At 42.6% G+C, this 13,377-nt stretch overlaps 1 long non-coding RNA gene across 1 annotated transcript in view; it reads left to right on the top strand.

The window, feature by feature from the left end:
* Positions 1 to 12,558, top strand: part of LOC147576053 (uncharacterized) — a 262,303-nt gene extending 249,745 nt beyond the window's left edge. The window contains exon 3 of the long non-coding RNA XR_015241715.1: positions 11,532 to 12,558. This is a non-coding gene — a long non-coding RNA (uncharacterized LOC147576053). The remainder of the gene's footprint in view (positions 1 to 11,531) is intronic.
* Positions 12,559 to 13,377: the final 819 nt, after the last annotated feature.

The raw sequence follows: 13,377 nt of genomic DNA, 5'->3' as shown, positions 1-13,377 counted from the left end.
GAATGTCAGTATGACAATTTTATTCTGTGACTTTCTTTCTGGAAGATGCCTTTGGAGACAATGCAAAGGGCAGAGAATAGCCCTCTTTCCCTGTACCATGCTGCTAGTGCCTCTGAACCTGCTAAGCTGCCTGTCCTTCTCCCTGGAATGTCCTTTCTGCTCCCTCCTCCTGTCTAACCCCTCTGCTCAACCTTTAGCTCAACTCATCCATGGAGCATCTCCCCATGTCCCCAGACCCTCGTGGCTTCTCAGCACTTCAAATCTGGTCAGGGTGACTAAGAACTGAATTTCTAAGCTGTAAGTGTAAACTACATGGAAGATTTAGCATAATTTTTATATCATTTCCTTATTGACATAATACTAGTCGGATCCATTCAGTTCAATAAAATATACTGTCGAATTAATTTAACGTTTTCAAACTTTTAAAAAGAAGAAAATTCAAGATCTGTGGCTCATACACATTGCTATCGGAGAGCACTGCCTTAGATGAGCTGACTGCCCCTCCAACGTGCTCCCAAGGTGCCCTGTCCTTACTTCTGCCACAACATACTGCCCTGTAGTCACTGATCCCTTGACCGTCTTCTCCCACAGAGTCTGTTTCCTGAAGGGGTTTTCTGGATCAGGACCAACAGAATCCCCAGCACCTAATTACAGCAACACACACATAGAAGATGCTCACAAATGACTGAAGGAAGGAGTGAGGCAAGGAGGGAGAGTGAGAGGGGAGGAGGAAAGTGAAGGAAGAAGGGAGGGAGGAGGGAAGGAAGGAAGGAAGAGGAAACGTGGATCCCAGTGCAGGAAGGATGCAGCTGTACACATCCAGGAGGCTCTGAGTGGGCAGCGAAGGGGGCGCGTCCCCAGCCCCAGCGCTGCAAAGCTCTTACTGACTTGGTCTAGAGAAGGAAGCCCGTGAAGACAGCCCGTTCCAGCTGTTCCCAGAACTAGAGTAGGTTTCGTGGCTGAAATGGTTTTCTAAGGCAGAGAGGTAGGAAGCAGAGTTACATGTTCACCCCAGTTACCTGAACACCCCAGAAGTTTCTCTGGAGGAGAAATGCTTTATCTCCTAACATAATGCAAAATAGAAATCTGTAGACCCTATTTTTTTCAGGGGAAAGTACCTTCTCCCTCATCTTTCTGTCCATATGATGAAAGCCTAATGGATCTTAGGATTTATCTACCTGGCAGGCCTTTTTATATTTCTTGGCCCATAGGCCATGAAACAACCTGGGTCTACTTAAGCACAGTAAGTCTGGTCTGCGGGAAGGTGGTGTTCAGATGCGGTCTTTCCTTGCTGTTCTGTCGGGGGAGGAAGCTCATCACACTGACGCCTCCTACTCTGGACAGAGCATTCCATGTGGTGTAATGAAATTCATACCCAGGCTGTGCAGGTAAGATGAATTGGGTGAGTTAAAGAAGTCTATGCTGTGGGTGAGACATCAAATAAAACTGTTGCTATTATTTTCTTTAACATAGTGGAGCCAGTCCCTCTATGATTTATATAAAATGCATGTTCTAAAATAAGAAGACAAGATGTATTTCAAACACACCCAGACTGAATGTTCAGATTGTCGAATTCCACACATCGACTCCAGTTATTATTTAGGAAACCCTTTTCCTATGGATTATGGAAATAACGGGAACGTGTAGGTTTGGGGTTTAGTCCAAAACCTAAGTCCCACTCTAGGTATTTTGAAGAATGAGATGGTAATAGCAGGTTGTTAGAGTCTTAGCCGAGTGTCAGGAGCCTGGGGTGTGAAGGACCAGGACTGCTTTGGGAAAATCCCGAAGGGTGGAGGTCTCCAAAGTCTTTGCCGTCTGTAGCACCTTTCAGAGCCTTTCAGAAAAATGCCTAGATGTGGGGGGTTTCCAAACAGAACCCAGGTGCAATGCTCTGGAGTTGAGGACAACCCTGCAGTGAGTTGATGGTGCCCCATGGGAGAGGGGAAGCCCCCATGACCCCCATCTGCCAAAGGCACATGCCTGCCCTCAGCTGCTGTTGGAGCATTAGATGGCTTCCCCTTCTCTCTGCCTTCCAAATGTTGTAGGAGACCTTCCAGTGGTGGAGACCAACTAAGATTCCGAGGGTGGGAGCACTCAGGTACAGGTTTTACCCACTTTAGCTGTAGTGGGGGATGCTTCTGGCAGGGGGGTGTTGAGTACCAACAAGACATATGTGGAAGGTACCTGAAAGACACAAGTGGTTTTAGGTTTATTTATCCATTATAGATAACTGATTTTCACGCATAAATTTGTTATGCTGATTGTACATCAGTATATATTTTTTATTACTTTCAAATTATAAACAAGGTTGTTAAGGCTAACTGTGTTCAGAGACCGGCCCAAAATAGTATTAGATTTTAAAAGCCTTATTTAAAATTCAACTTTGCCACTATTCCCTAGATGTGAAGGTTATTTTACCGCTTCACTTCACGGTTTCTATATTTCTACAATAGACAGTGGTATTATTTCATAGAGATTCAACACATATTAAAGCAAATAAGATGTTCAGAAACGTTACAATGGCATACGCCCCCTTTTTTTCTGGTCTCTCATCCTTCGTGTAAAGGATTTTCATTAAGTTACAACATTGTTGAGTGTTGCAAGATGAGTAGAGGTTAGGGGGAATTTGGGGAAGGCAGGAGATCCAGTCAAAAAGGGTTATATGCTCAAAACATGGAGACCTCATCCTCCAGGGTGGGATCCCGGGGAACGCTGAGTTGTAAAGATGGGAAAGGGAGGAAGGGTGGAATCCTGGCGTGTTTGGGCAGAGAGGGAAGGGTGGGTGAGGCTGGGAATCTTCTGCATGTGAGACAGGAGAGTGGTGTCCAGCGGTGATTTATTTCAAAGTGTCCTTTGGAATTAGCCACTAAGATGCCATTGGTGGCCTTCATGAGAACTGTTTTGGAGGTATTTTGACGTGGGAAGGGTGACTACAACGAGTTAAGGAGGGAGAGAGGTGAGAAACTGGACTGTTCTTTCAGAGGCTGGATGGTGAAGGGAGGAAAAACAGATACTAGTAAGGGTGGTAGAGAGAAGACTGAGGACTTTTTTTTCCCCCTTTTAAGATGAAAGTGGCTTGAACACATTCATATGCAACCGAGAACATCCCACTAGAGAGATGCTGAGAATACAGGAAAGTGAAGGGAAATGTATGAACAAAGCTCTTCCGCAGCTACCTGGTGGGTGGGGGAATGGGGCAGGAAGCTCTGCTCTGCCGTGTATCAAGAAAACAAGTAGGAGCATTTGTGTTCAAAAGAGGGAATGAAAGAGTGCTAACCCATTCCTTAAGTGAGTTCTGGGTTGGAAGAGGGGAGGACAGGAGTTGAGCGAGTTCTTGCCCCATGTCCCTCAGTTTTCCTGGAAACAGACTCTGAGATGGAGGCATGTGGGTGCTTTCAGGAACCACACCTTGAGGGGGAACAAAGTGGGGGGAGAGGGAGACATTGGCCTGGTGCATCTACACGCAGGGACTCAGACACGGGGAGCTCAGGTGCCAAAATGGCCCTTCAGGGTTGTCCTGCCTTGAGGCAAGGAGGCTGAACTTTTCCATCCTTGTGTCAACCGCTTACTGGATTCAGGCCATTCCCAGGTACAGGGCTGTTTGGGGATGAGGAAATTCCTAGAGAGGGACTCCTTTGAGAGCCATCAGCTGCCAACACTCCTGAAAGCTGGAGCAGTGAGTCGCTCAGCCCTGAAAGGGGGGTTTGGGTTGCAGATCCCAGCCTCCACCACGCCCTTTGTTTTCTCTGTGAACTAGTTGGTCTGGGGAGTAGTGAGGAAGGCGGGGGTCTGCAGGACTAAGTGAAGTCGTGAAGGTTAGGACGAGTTTCATTTTGAATAAGAAAACATTCCAAAGACCCAAAGAAGGGCGGCAGGGCGGAGGGTTGCTATGAAAGCAAAGTTGGAGACCAAGTGTTTTATTGGCCTCAGTCTTCAAGGTTGTGTGAGTTCACCAGCAGAGTTCAACATTTCAGAAGGAGTTGTAATGACAAACATAGAGGTGGGCTCATTTAATGTCAGGTGAAGCAGAAATTTGGAGGTCCAGGACAATTGCGTATATTTGCAAAAGAACTTTATGAGGTGACTTACGAGGGGCACCAGGGTGGCTCAGTCGGTTGAGCGTCTGACTCTTGATTTCGGCCCCGGGTCATGATTTCATGGTTTGGGAGTTCAAGTCCCGCATCAGGCTCTGTGCTGACAGTGCAGAGCCTGCTTGGGATTCTTTCTCTCCCTCTCTCTCTGCCCCTTCCCTGCTCATGCACACATGCATGTGTGCATGCACTCTCTCTCTCTCCCTCAAAATAAATAAACATAAAAAAAAGAGGTGGCTTATGAGACCCAGCAGAAACCAAGAAGGGGATGGGAGCTGGTGGAATCACGATAAATTCTCAAACTCTTGGGATCTTCACGTTTTGGTCCAAGGCCTCTTTGCTCTCTGCACTTTCCCTAGGTGATTTTAAATAGCATCTATTTAAATTTATTTTATTACTAAATTTGATCTCTAAATTTATATCTTGTGATTGAAGAACACCTCTCAATAATTCTTCTTGTACAGGGCTCCTGATATAAAACCTCTCAGTGTTTAACTACAATGTGTTTATTCTACTTACACTCTTAAAGATATTTTTTTTTGGCCAGAGATGGAATTCTGTTCAAAAGAGGGAGTGATAGAGTGCTAACCCATTCCTTAAGTGAGTTCTGGGTTGGAAGAGGGAAGGACAGGGGTTGAGCGAGTTCTTCAGTCTTCAGTCACTTCCTGTCAGCACAGGGAAGAACTTATTCCACGTCTTCTACCTACCCTAGTCTTATGGTTGCTCTTTTTGAAGTAATTTTTCTTATTTCTCTTCTTACTTAAAAAAAAAAAAAAAAAACTTTGGTTTTTATATTTGGTACTTTTCAAACCTGCCACACCACTTTTTATAATTTCCAGTTCTCACCTGGATTTTCAGACTTGTCCTTTTCTCTTTGAGTGTTGGAATAAAATGTCTGAGTTAGGGCAGTGCCAGTTGAGGACAACCCCCCATTGGGGCTACAAGAGCGGGCAGCTGGAGGAGAATGGTGTTGGGGGGACATTAGACTTGGGGGTGATGTGTAACCCACATGGACACTGAGGCAAGTGAAGATGATGATGATGATGATGATGATGACAGTTGGTGGGGGTGGGGAAATGAGAGAAAGGCAATGATGCAGGTGTAGTCCTCAACCAATGATGAAGTGTGAAGGGAAGAGGTAGGGACAAGACAGGGGTGAGGGCAGGCAGTGCGTGAGAGGAAGAAGGAGGAACAATGGCCGTGGCCAACAGAGAGAGAGTCAATCTCTTGTCTGTCTCTGAGGTCGGGGTGCATCTCTGGCCACTTGAGAATATCACGGGGGAAGTGGGTTTCTCAGTGCGATGTCATATTTCAGGGCAGGCAGGAGAGGTGATCTGTTCTGTGAAGAGGTCGAGGCCACGGGGTGTCGGTATAGAAAGGACACCCCAGACCCAAGATGCTCCAGTGGCAAAGACAGGAAAAAAGGGGGTGTGGTAGGCAGTGTGGCAGTGGGGAGGGGCGGAGCAATACGGTCAGAGGACAATTTTACTGGCACCAGCTCGGAGGCAGGCCTATACCACAGACAGAGACAGACAGAGGCAAGAATGTGAGGCCTCGTGTGAGGTTTTCGGTCTTGACACTCCAAACTGAGCAGTTCTGGGTTGCTGTGAAACCAAAGCAAAGATACCCTGAGCAAGTGAGCTGTGGAGGCCTCCTCGGCCCCAAAGGCACCGACCTCACATTGGACGCTGCACCGGTCCCAAGAGAGTGAGAGAGATGTATTTGTTCCAGACTCCCCTACCTCGTGTGGGAGCGGCTGCAGCAGACCCAGAGGCCTTCTGGAGACAGATCTGACTCCCGAGGAGGCTCTCCTTGTGTGGAAAACAGCTCAGAGGGACTCTGGTCATGAATGAGTTGGTAAATTTGCCTTCTGCAAGAAAATGGGAGATTAAATCCATATCGGAGGATGCTTGTGACTAAAAATTGAGGTAATGTATATGAATGCAATATAAAGAACATATTACAGGAATCTACTCCTGAAATCATTGTTGCACTATATGCTAACTAATGTAAATTAAAAAAAAAAAAAGAATTATAAAAAAAACTAAAAAAAAGAATTTATTACAAAAGTGATCAGAATATTATCTTCTAATTTAAAAAGCAGACTTTATAAATCTAAATTTGTAAATAATACAAATTGTTAGTCTGAGGAGAAAAGAGCTTTAGAAATACTGAATTCTTTCTATAATATGATTTTAAAATTAGAGTTTTAATTGAGAAAATATATACATGGATGGTTGAAAATACAAATAAATACAAAAAGAATAAGAAGATAAATCCTTGGTCTCTTCAGAGCACTCATGTCCTAGGGCTCATACCCCAAAGCAACTTCTTTTAGAGTTTTCCTATACAGCCTTTCAAAAAAAATAAAAAAAAAATTTTTAAACCTATAAAACCACATCTAGTCACATTTATTTATTTATTTATTTATTTATTTATTTATTTATTTATTTATAAGGTTTTTTTTGAAGTTTATTTATTTTGAGAGAGAGAGAGAGAGCAGGGGAGGGAAAGAGAGAGGGCTAGGCAGAATCCCAAGCAGGCCCCATGCTGTCAGCGAGGAGCCCAATGTGGGGCTTGAACTCATGAACCCTGAGATCAGGACCTGAGCTGAGATCAAGAGTCGGATGCTTAACTGACTGAACCACCTAGGTGCCCCCAAACTACATCTAAAAAATGAGTAGATTAAAAAAAAATGCGGTTTGGAGCACTTTAGAATATTTCACATCCCTTATTTTACAATCAACCTTGGTAATTATTCCATGTGAGGACATATAGATCCAATTTATTCTTCTTCATGGATACCGTGTGTTTCCTTGTGGGAATATACTGCAATCCTAAGTCTTCTATTGATCTGAGTCTTCTGTTGATGGACTGGCTGTTTCTAGTCCACACAGCCACCAAAGTCATCATCAACATCATTTTACTTAGGCCTGTGTTTGTGCAAAATCACATTGGTGCCCCTAGACCGGTAAGCTCAGAGCACATGAGCAAGTGACATACTGACGTGCAATGAGATCAGCTCGTTGCTGTATATTCTCTTCATCGTAGATTATCAAGATTTTGTTAAGTGAGCAATGGAGAAACAGCAACATCCTAATCTGCCAGTATTTAATGATGAGGTATGTTTAGCTTCTTTTCAATTACTTATGTGCAATTTGCATTTCTATTAATGGAAACAGCCCATTGGTGTTTCTTCTCATTTTTTCCCATTGTGTTTTTGTTCAGTTTGTTGTTGATTTGCCAAGAATTTTTATATATTAAAAATGTCCCCCTCTCTTCCTGCCTTTTGACTTTGTGATGTTTTTACCAGTCTTTTTCTTTATGGGCTCTAGTGTCTATTTCTTGCTTAAAAAACCTTCTCTAACCAAAGATTGTATGTCTAATTCACCTGCTTTTTTCTAATAAATCTACATTGAAAAAAAAAAACAACAACCTTACATTTGAGTCTTTGACTCCTGGGATTTATTTGAATGTAGGGGGCGAGGTAAGAGCTGAGCTATGATTCTCTCGTGATTTTTGCTCTTGTCCCCTTGTCACTTACTTAATATCTACTTTTGTCCAGTAATTTAAAATTCTGCCATTAGAATGTGTTATAATCCTATGTGCTTTTAATTTTGGACTCTCTTTATAATTTTCAACTTGTCTATTCCCACTGTAGAACAAAACTTTCAATTACCACACCTTTAGAATATGTTTTAATATCTAATAGACCTTGACCTCATTACTACTCTTCTTCCTGTAGAATTTTCCTGCCTATACACAATAGTAATATTTCCAGATGAACTTTAGAAACAAGTCACAGAGTTCCAGGAAATGTTAATATGTGACATGAAAGCTGACATTTTTTATGGCATTCAAGGTCATAGTATAACTTCGGTGTATTTAGGTCTTTTATAGCCCTCAGAAATTTAAAGTTTTCCTCAAATAGCTCCTTACATTTTTTTTTTTTTTTTAGTAACATTTTTGTTATAACTGCTTTTACAACTCTAACTGGGCTGTTCTTAATAGTTGTATTTTCTAAATACCTGCTGTTTGTGTTTAAGAAGTGCTCTTTGAATGTTTTCTAATTTGCCATTTTACTGAATGCTTTTATTTTGAACGGTTATTGGACTGCTTATTTGAATGATTTTATTTGGATGATTTTCTTGGGTAGAGGTTCTTTCTAAAGTCCTAAACAATGTTTGTTCATCCTTCCACCATGATCTTTATCACCATTATCACCACCATCATCAGAAGTAGCAAGACTTAGAACAGGATTCACAGAGATAACAACCACCTTTTCAGGCCATACTTTAGCCCTAATCTGAAATGTAAAGAGTCAGAGAAATTTAGAATGGACGACTATGCTGGAAGGGTGCGTCCATAACTGACAGTACAGAAAAATAATGTATTTATTTGTTTACTCTACAAAACATTTATAGATTGTCCACTCTGTATTAGACATCTAGCTGTGGCCAAACATACAAAAACAGTCAAGATATGAAAAGTGAAAGGGAAGGCTAACCCTGACTGAGTGGGCCAATTACCTTATGCGCGTCTCACATAATTCTCCAACCAATTTATTGGGTGTATATTGTTAATCCTATTTTTGTCAATAAGAAACTGACATTCAGAGAGACTACTTCCCTTGCTCAGGATAATGCCATGACATATTTGGAGTTGAAATCCAGATCTGTGTATTTCCCTAGTCTTCTCTTTTTCTTTTCCTTCCTATACCCTGTCATTCAGGAAAAGCCTTACACTTGCATTCTTAGAGGATACCCTGAGATAAACACTGGAAGGGGACTATATGCAGAGGAATCAAATGCCACTTGTGGTAGGGAGAGGTGCTGGTGAATGAATGGGCATTTTCCAGGAAACCAAGAGGTTGGAGGGAAAGCTATCCCAGAAACAGGACATAGCATGTACAAACAAAAGAGGCCATGAGAAAACATGGAACTTAGGGAACTATTTTAAATGTAGTCATGGCTTGCTATATCTGAAATGTAGCGTGCTGGGAGGGGACAAGTAGAGTTGGAGCTGAAACTGTGGCCAGAGGTTGGAGGAGCTTATATGCAGCATGTGTGATATCACACCAATGGGCTCACATTTCTTTTCTCTTTTCAGATTTTTACTGAGATGTAATTTACACAGCATAAAATTCATGCACTTGAAGCATAATGACTGGGAATATGCATCCAGAGGAAAGGGGCATGAGTCTAGCCTGGAGGTAGGGATTCAGGAGTCATCAGAGTGTATGGGGCCATCCAGGTAGAGTGTGGAGGAGAGAAAAAAAGCTTTGAGGACAGACTAGAGAAAAGCTAAGATTTATTAGGCAGGTGAAGAAGCAAAGCCCACAGAAGATATAAGGAAGGAGTGAGCAGAGAGGTGGAGGAGAATGCAGGCTGTGCTTCCAGAAGCTCTAGTGAAGAAGGTTCATTGGAGGGGTGGCTTCAAATGCCCCAGAGAAGGCAAACACCAAGACTGGATGCAGTGGCCAGAAAGTCTTGCTAGGGCTTGAGGAACATGTATTCACAGGAAGGGTGACAGATTAGAGTGGGGAAGGTCATGGCAGGGATGTGAGATTGTGGAGTCAGTGAGTAAAGAACTGTCCTTCAAAGAGACTTCTCAACTCCATGGTGAGATCCAGAATCTCCACCTTGCCTCTCTGCCCATAAACTGGGACAAGTCAGAGACACTTAAAACAGTCCTGTTCCTTCCCTGGCACAATCTAGATGGTAGATTGGGCTCCCCGCCAGGCAGAGGGGCCATCTCTGCTCTTTTCTGGAACCCAGGATGAGAACAGGAGAAATTCTGGAAACCAGAGCAGACAGACACGGTTAAAAAGATAGCTCAAAGTTGTAGCAAGATCTCCATTTGGTTCTGGGATATATTAACTCAGACAGTGTCTTAAACCAGACTGGTCATTTTACATGTAGAACTTAACCTGTGATGAAGGCCCATGACTAAGTAGTTCTAGGATGATCTATAGACTTGCTCAGACAAAGGCTCTTTTATTGATGAGGTCATCAGTACTTCTAGGTCAAAAAGAGCTGAGCCCTGGGCCTGATGTCTTTGTCATGGTTTGACTGATGTGTCTATTCCCTGGTGATTGTACTTAGAATACATAGCAGTGCCCCTTTCCTTACTAATGGCCCAGAATCAGCATAGTTGGATGAGGCCAGATCCTAGAACCCTGGATTTTTCCTGCGGCCAGAGTTCAAAGAATGGTGCTTCACCCTAGTCAGGGTGGAACAGGCCTAGTGCCTCTGGGACAACTTGACGTCTTCTGTGGGCTTGGGGTAGAAATGATCTTGCCATGTTGTAGTGAGACCCAGCAGCAGGTCCCATCTGTCAAGGCTTCTTTGGGGCTGAGCTCTTCGACCAGCAGGTTCTCAGTATCCTGCCTGAGCCTCAGTGACTGAGGTCATTAGTAGACCATTCGTCTCCTCAAGCCTGACTTCTCACCTTACGGACAACTGAGGCCACATGGGGCCATCCACACATGCAATAATCCTAGAAATACTACTCTTTCCTTTGGAGAAAAGTTGACATAACCCTCTTCTGCCTTTCCATAGCTTTTAGTCACTTTCGTATTGACCAAACACGTTTTTATTTTCCAGACTTTAATGCAAATCCTATAATCTGATTTGGGCCCTCCCGTGCAAAGTTTCTATGTTTAACAACAACAACAACAACAACAACAACAACAACAACCCCTCACATTCAATTACATGTTCATTACATTACATTTAAACAATTATAATAAACCTTTTCTCATTTTCTCATATACATAGATTCTTTTTAAACTAAGGATAATAATATATTTTTAAAAGTTTGGTTGGCAAAAAACACATTAGCACTATAGATTTAATACAGCTTAAAACATGGGGGAGTTGCCTCCTTCCTTGTCTTCTATTGTTTCCTGTATGTAAATAGCCTCACGAAGTCTCATTTATCACAGTTACTGCTCCTCTGGGGAGCTCCTATTTCCTGCCACCTTAGCCTCCTACTTGTATGAAAATAATGAAACAGGGACCTGAACCCCCACATTGAACCACTCATTGAAAGAAGAGCAATCAATCACATGTGTAGATAATCTTTTGGTAAGCAGAGTTGTTTATGCAAGGGAATCTCAACGAGGGAAAGGATAAAAGAGATTTGCATAAAATGGCACCATAAGAAACTCCATGCACCCAGGCCTATCTCGATGCAAATGATGACTGGAATTCCTGGAAGAGCTGTCTGGCTCTGGAGCAAAACCAGGTGGTCGTAACTGCTTCACCATGTGGCACTGAGGGCAAAGTCTTGGGGACCGGCATGAATTAATCACAGGCTTTTAGGATGTCATCACTTTCCTCGGGTCTGGCTTTGGTGAATTCCAAAGCAAACGCTGGGAGAGAAAAATCATTTTGGTTTCAGCATTTTCTCTTTAAAATGCCAGCATTGCAATTGCAGGTTCCCTTTGATGTCAGAAGCCTAGAATCTTTGTACAACCGGAATCCACTGCACCTGGCAGATGCGTTCAGTGTCTTATGTAAAAGGGGCATTGAGCGACAGACCTGTCTGAGATAATGTGTCAACCAGTGAGGCGGCCGGCAAGTGAGCCTCCACTGTTGAGAAGCTGGCTCAAGATCCCTCCTTTAAAGGCATTTTGCCTGCAATGTTCTCCGTCTGGAGTTCCATTTACTGTTCTTTGGTCAGCCTTTAAAAGAGACGTCCTTCCTATCTCACACCAACACGACGATGGTCTGGCCTTGAGGTCCCTACTCACTGAGTGAACTTGGGTTTGCAAATTAACAAGAACTGCAAGTTTGATCGCCGCTCTTCAGTACGTACCTCCAGGAAGATGTGCTCAGGGAAACTAGTCTCTTGACAAGCCAAGCGGAGGACAAACTTGGATAATTTATCCCAATGAAAACACTTAATAGACCTCAACAGAAGTTGTATTACATTAAAATTGTGAAGAATAGATAGGATCAAGTATTTTTGAAGATTGCTTCTGACTTTATCAAGCACTGGAGTCTTAGTTTTCTGAGACTTGTGTGTTTAGTTTTCATTATTTTGTTCATATGTCAGATGCTTCTTTCAATAAAGTCTTTGATGCAGCTTTGATGAAGCACATGCCATATAAGAAGATGAAATACATGTGGTAGGAGGTATCCAGGTTCTGGATGATATGTAGTGTATATATACAGTGGAATATTACTCAGCCATAAAAAGAATGAAATCTTACCATTTGCAATGATGTGGATGGAGCTAGAGTGTAACATACTAAGCAAAATAAGCCAGTCAGAGAAAGACAAATACCATATGATTTCACTCATATGTGGAATTTAAGAAACAAAACAAATGAACATAGGGGGGGAAAGAGAGAGCCGGGCAGAGCAAGAAACAGACTCTTTTTTTTTTTAATGTTTATTTATTTTTGACAGAGAGAGACAGAGCATGAGTGGGGGAGGGGCAGAGAGAGAGGGAGACACAGAATCCAAAGCAGGCTCCAGGCTCTGAGCTGTCAGCACAGAGCCCAAAGCAGGGCTTGAACTCACAGACTGCGAGATCATGAGCCGAAGTCGGACGCTCAACTGACTCAGCCACCCAGGCGACCCTGACAGACTTGTAACTATAGAGAAAAAACAGGTTTGATGGAGGGAGGTGGGTAGGAGCTGGGCCAATAGCTAATGCGGGTGAAGGAGGCACTTGTTGGGATGAGCACTGGGTGATGTATGTAACTGATGAATCACCAAATTGTACAACTGAAACTAATATTACAGTGTATGTTCACTAACTGGAATTTAAATAAGAACTTGAAACTACAAACAATAAAAAAGAAACTTGCTACTTATGCGTAAATAAATTTCTTTCTTCTTCCACTGGAATTCCCTGGAATTCCATATATATTGCATATAAACGTACTGTGTGTGTGTGTGTGTGTGTGTGTGTATTCTATGTGCCAAATAAAATACATAAGAAATTATGAAGTGTATGAGACAGAGATAAACATATGGAAGAAGTTAAGGTTAACACCAAGATAAAACAAAAACTAAGCAAAAAATAAAAGAAATGTGGGGATACCAAAGACTCTGTTACAGAATTAGAATCGGTACCGTAAGCAATGAAGAAAAAAGTTGGCAAAAGAAAAAACACAATGACCTAGAGGCCAAACTACACAGGCTTTCTAGGAAAGTAATATGAATACACAAAGCAGAATATGATAAGGAGAATATAATGGATACCAAAAAAGGAAAATCCCATTTCTGACTCATTCTGTGGAATTAAAACTGGAAAAAATGGAGCAGAGAAA

Source organism: Puma concolor, chromosome D2 (genome assembly GCF_028749965.1).
Source record: "Puma concolor isolate L17-30 chromosome D2, mPumCon1.1.hap2, whole genome shotgun sequence".
NCBI classification, from domain to species: Eukaryota; Metazoa; Chordata; class Mammalia; order Carnivora; family Felidae; genus Puma; species Puma concolor.
Note: the sequence above shows the minus strand (reverse complement) of the source record. Positions and strands in the feature narration are given on the sequence as shown.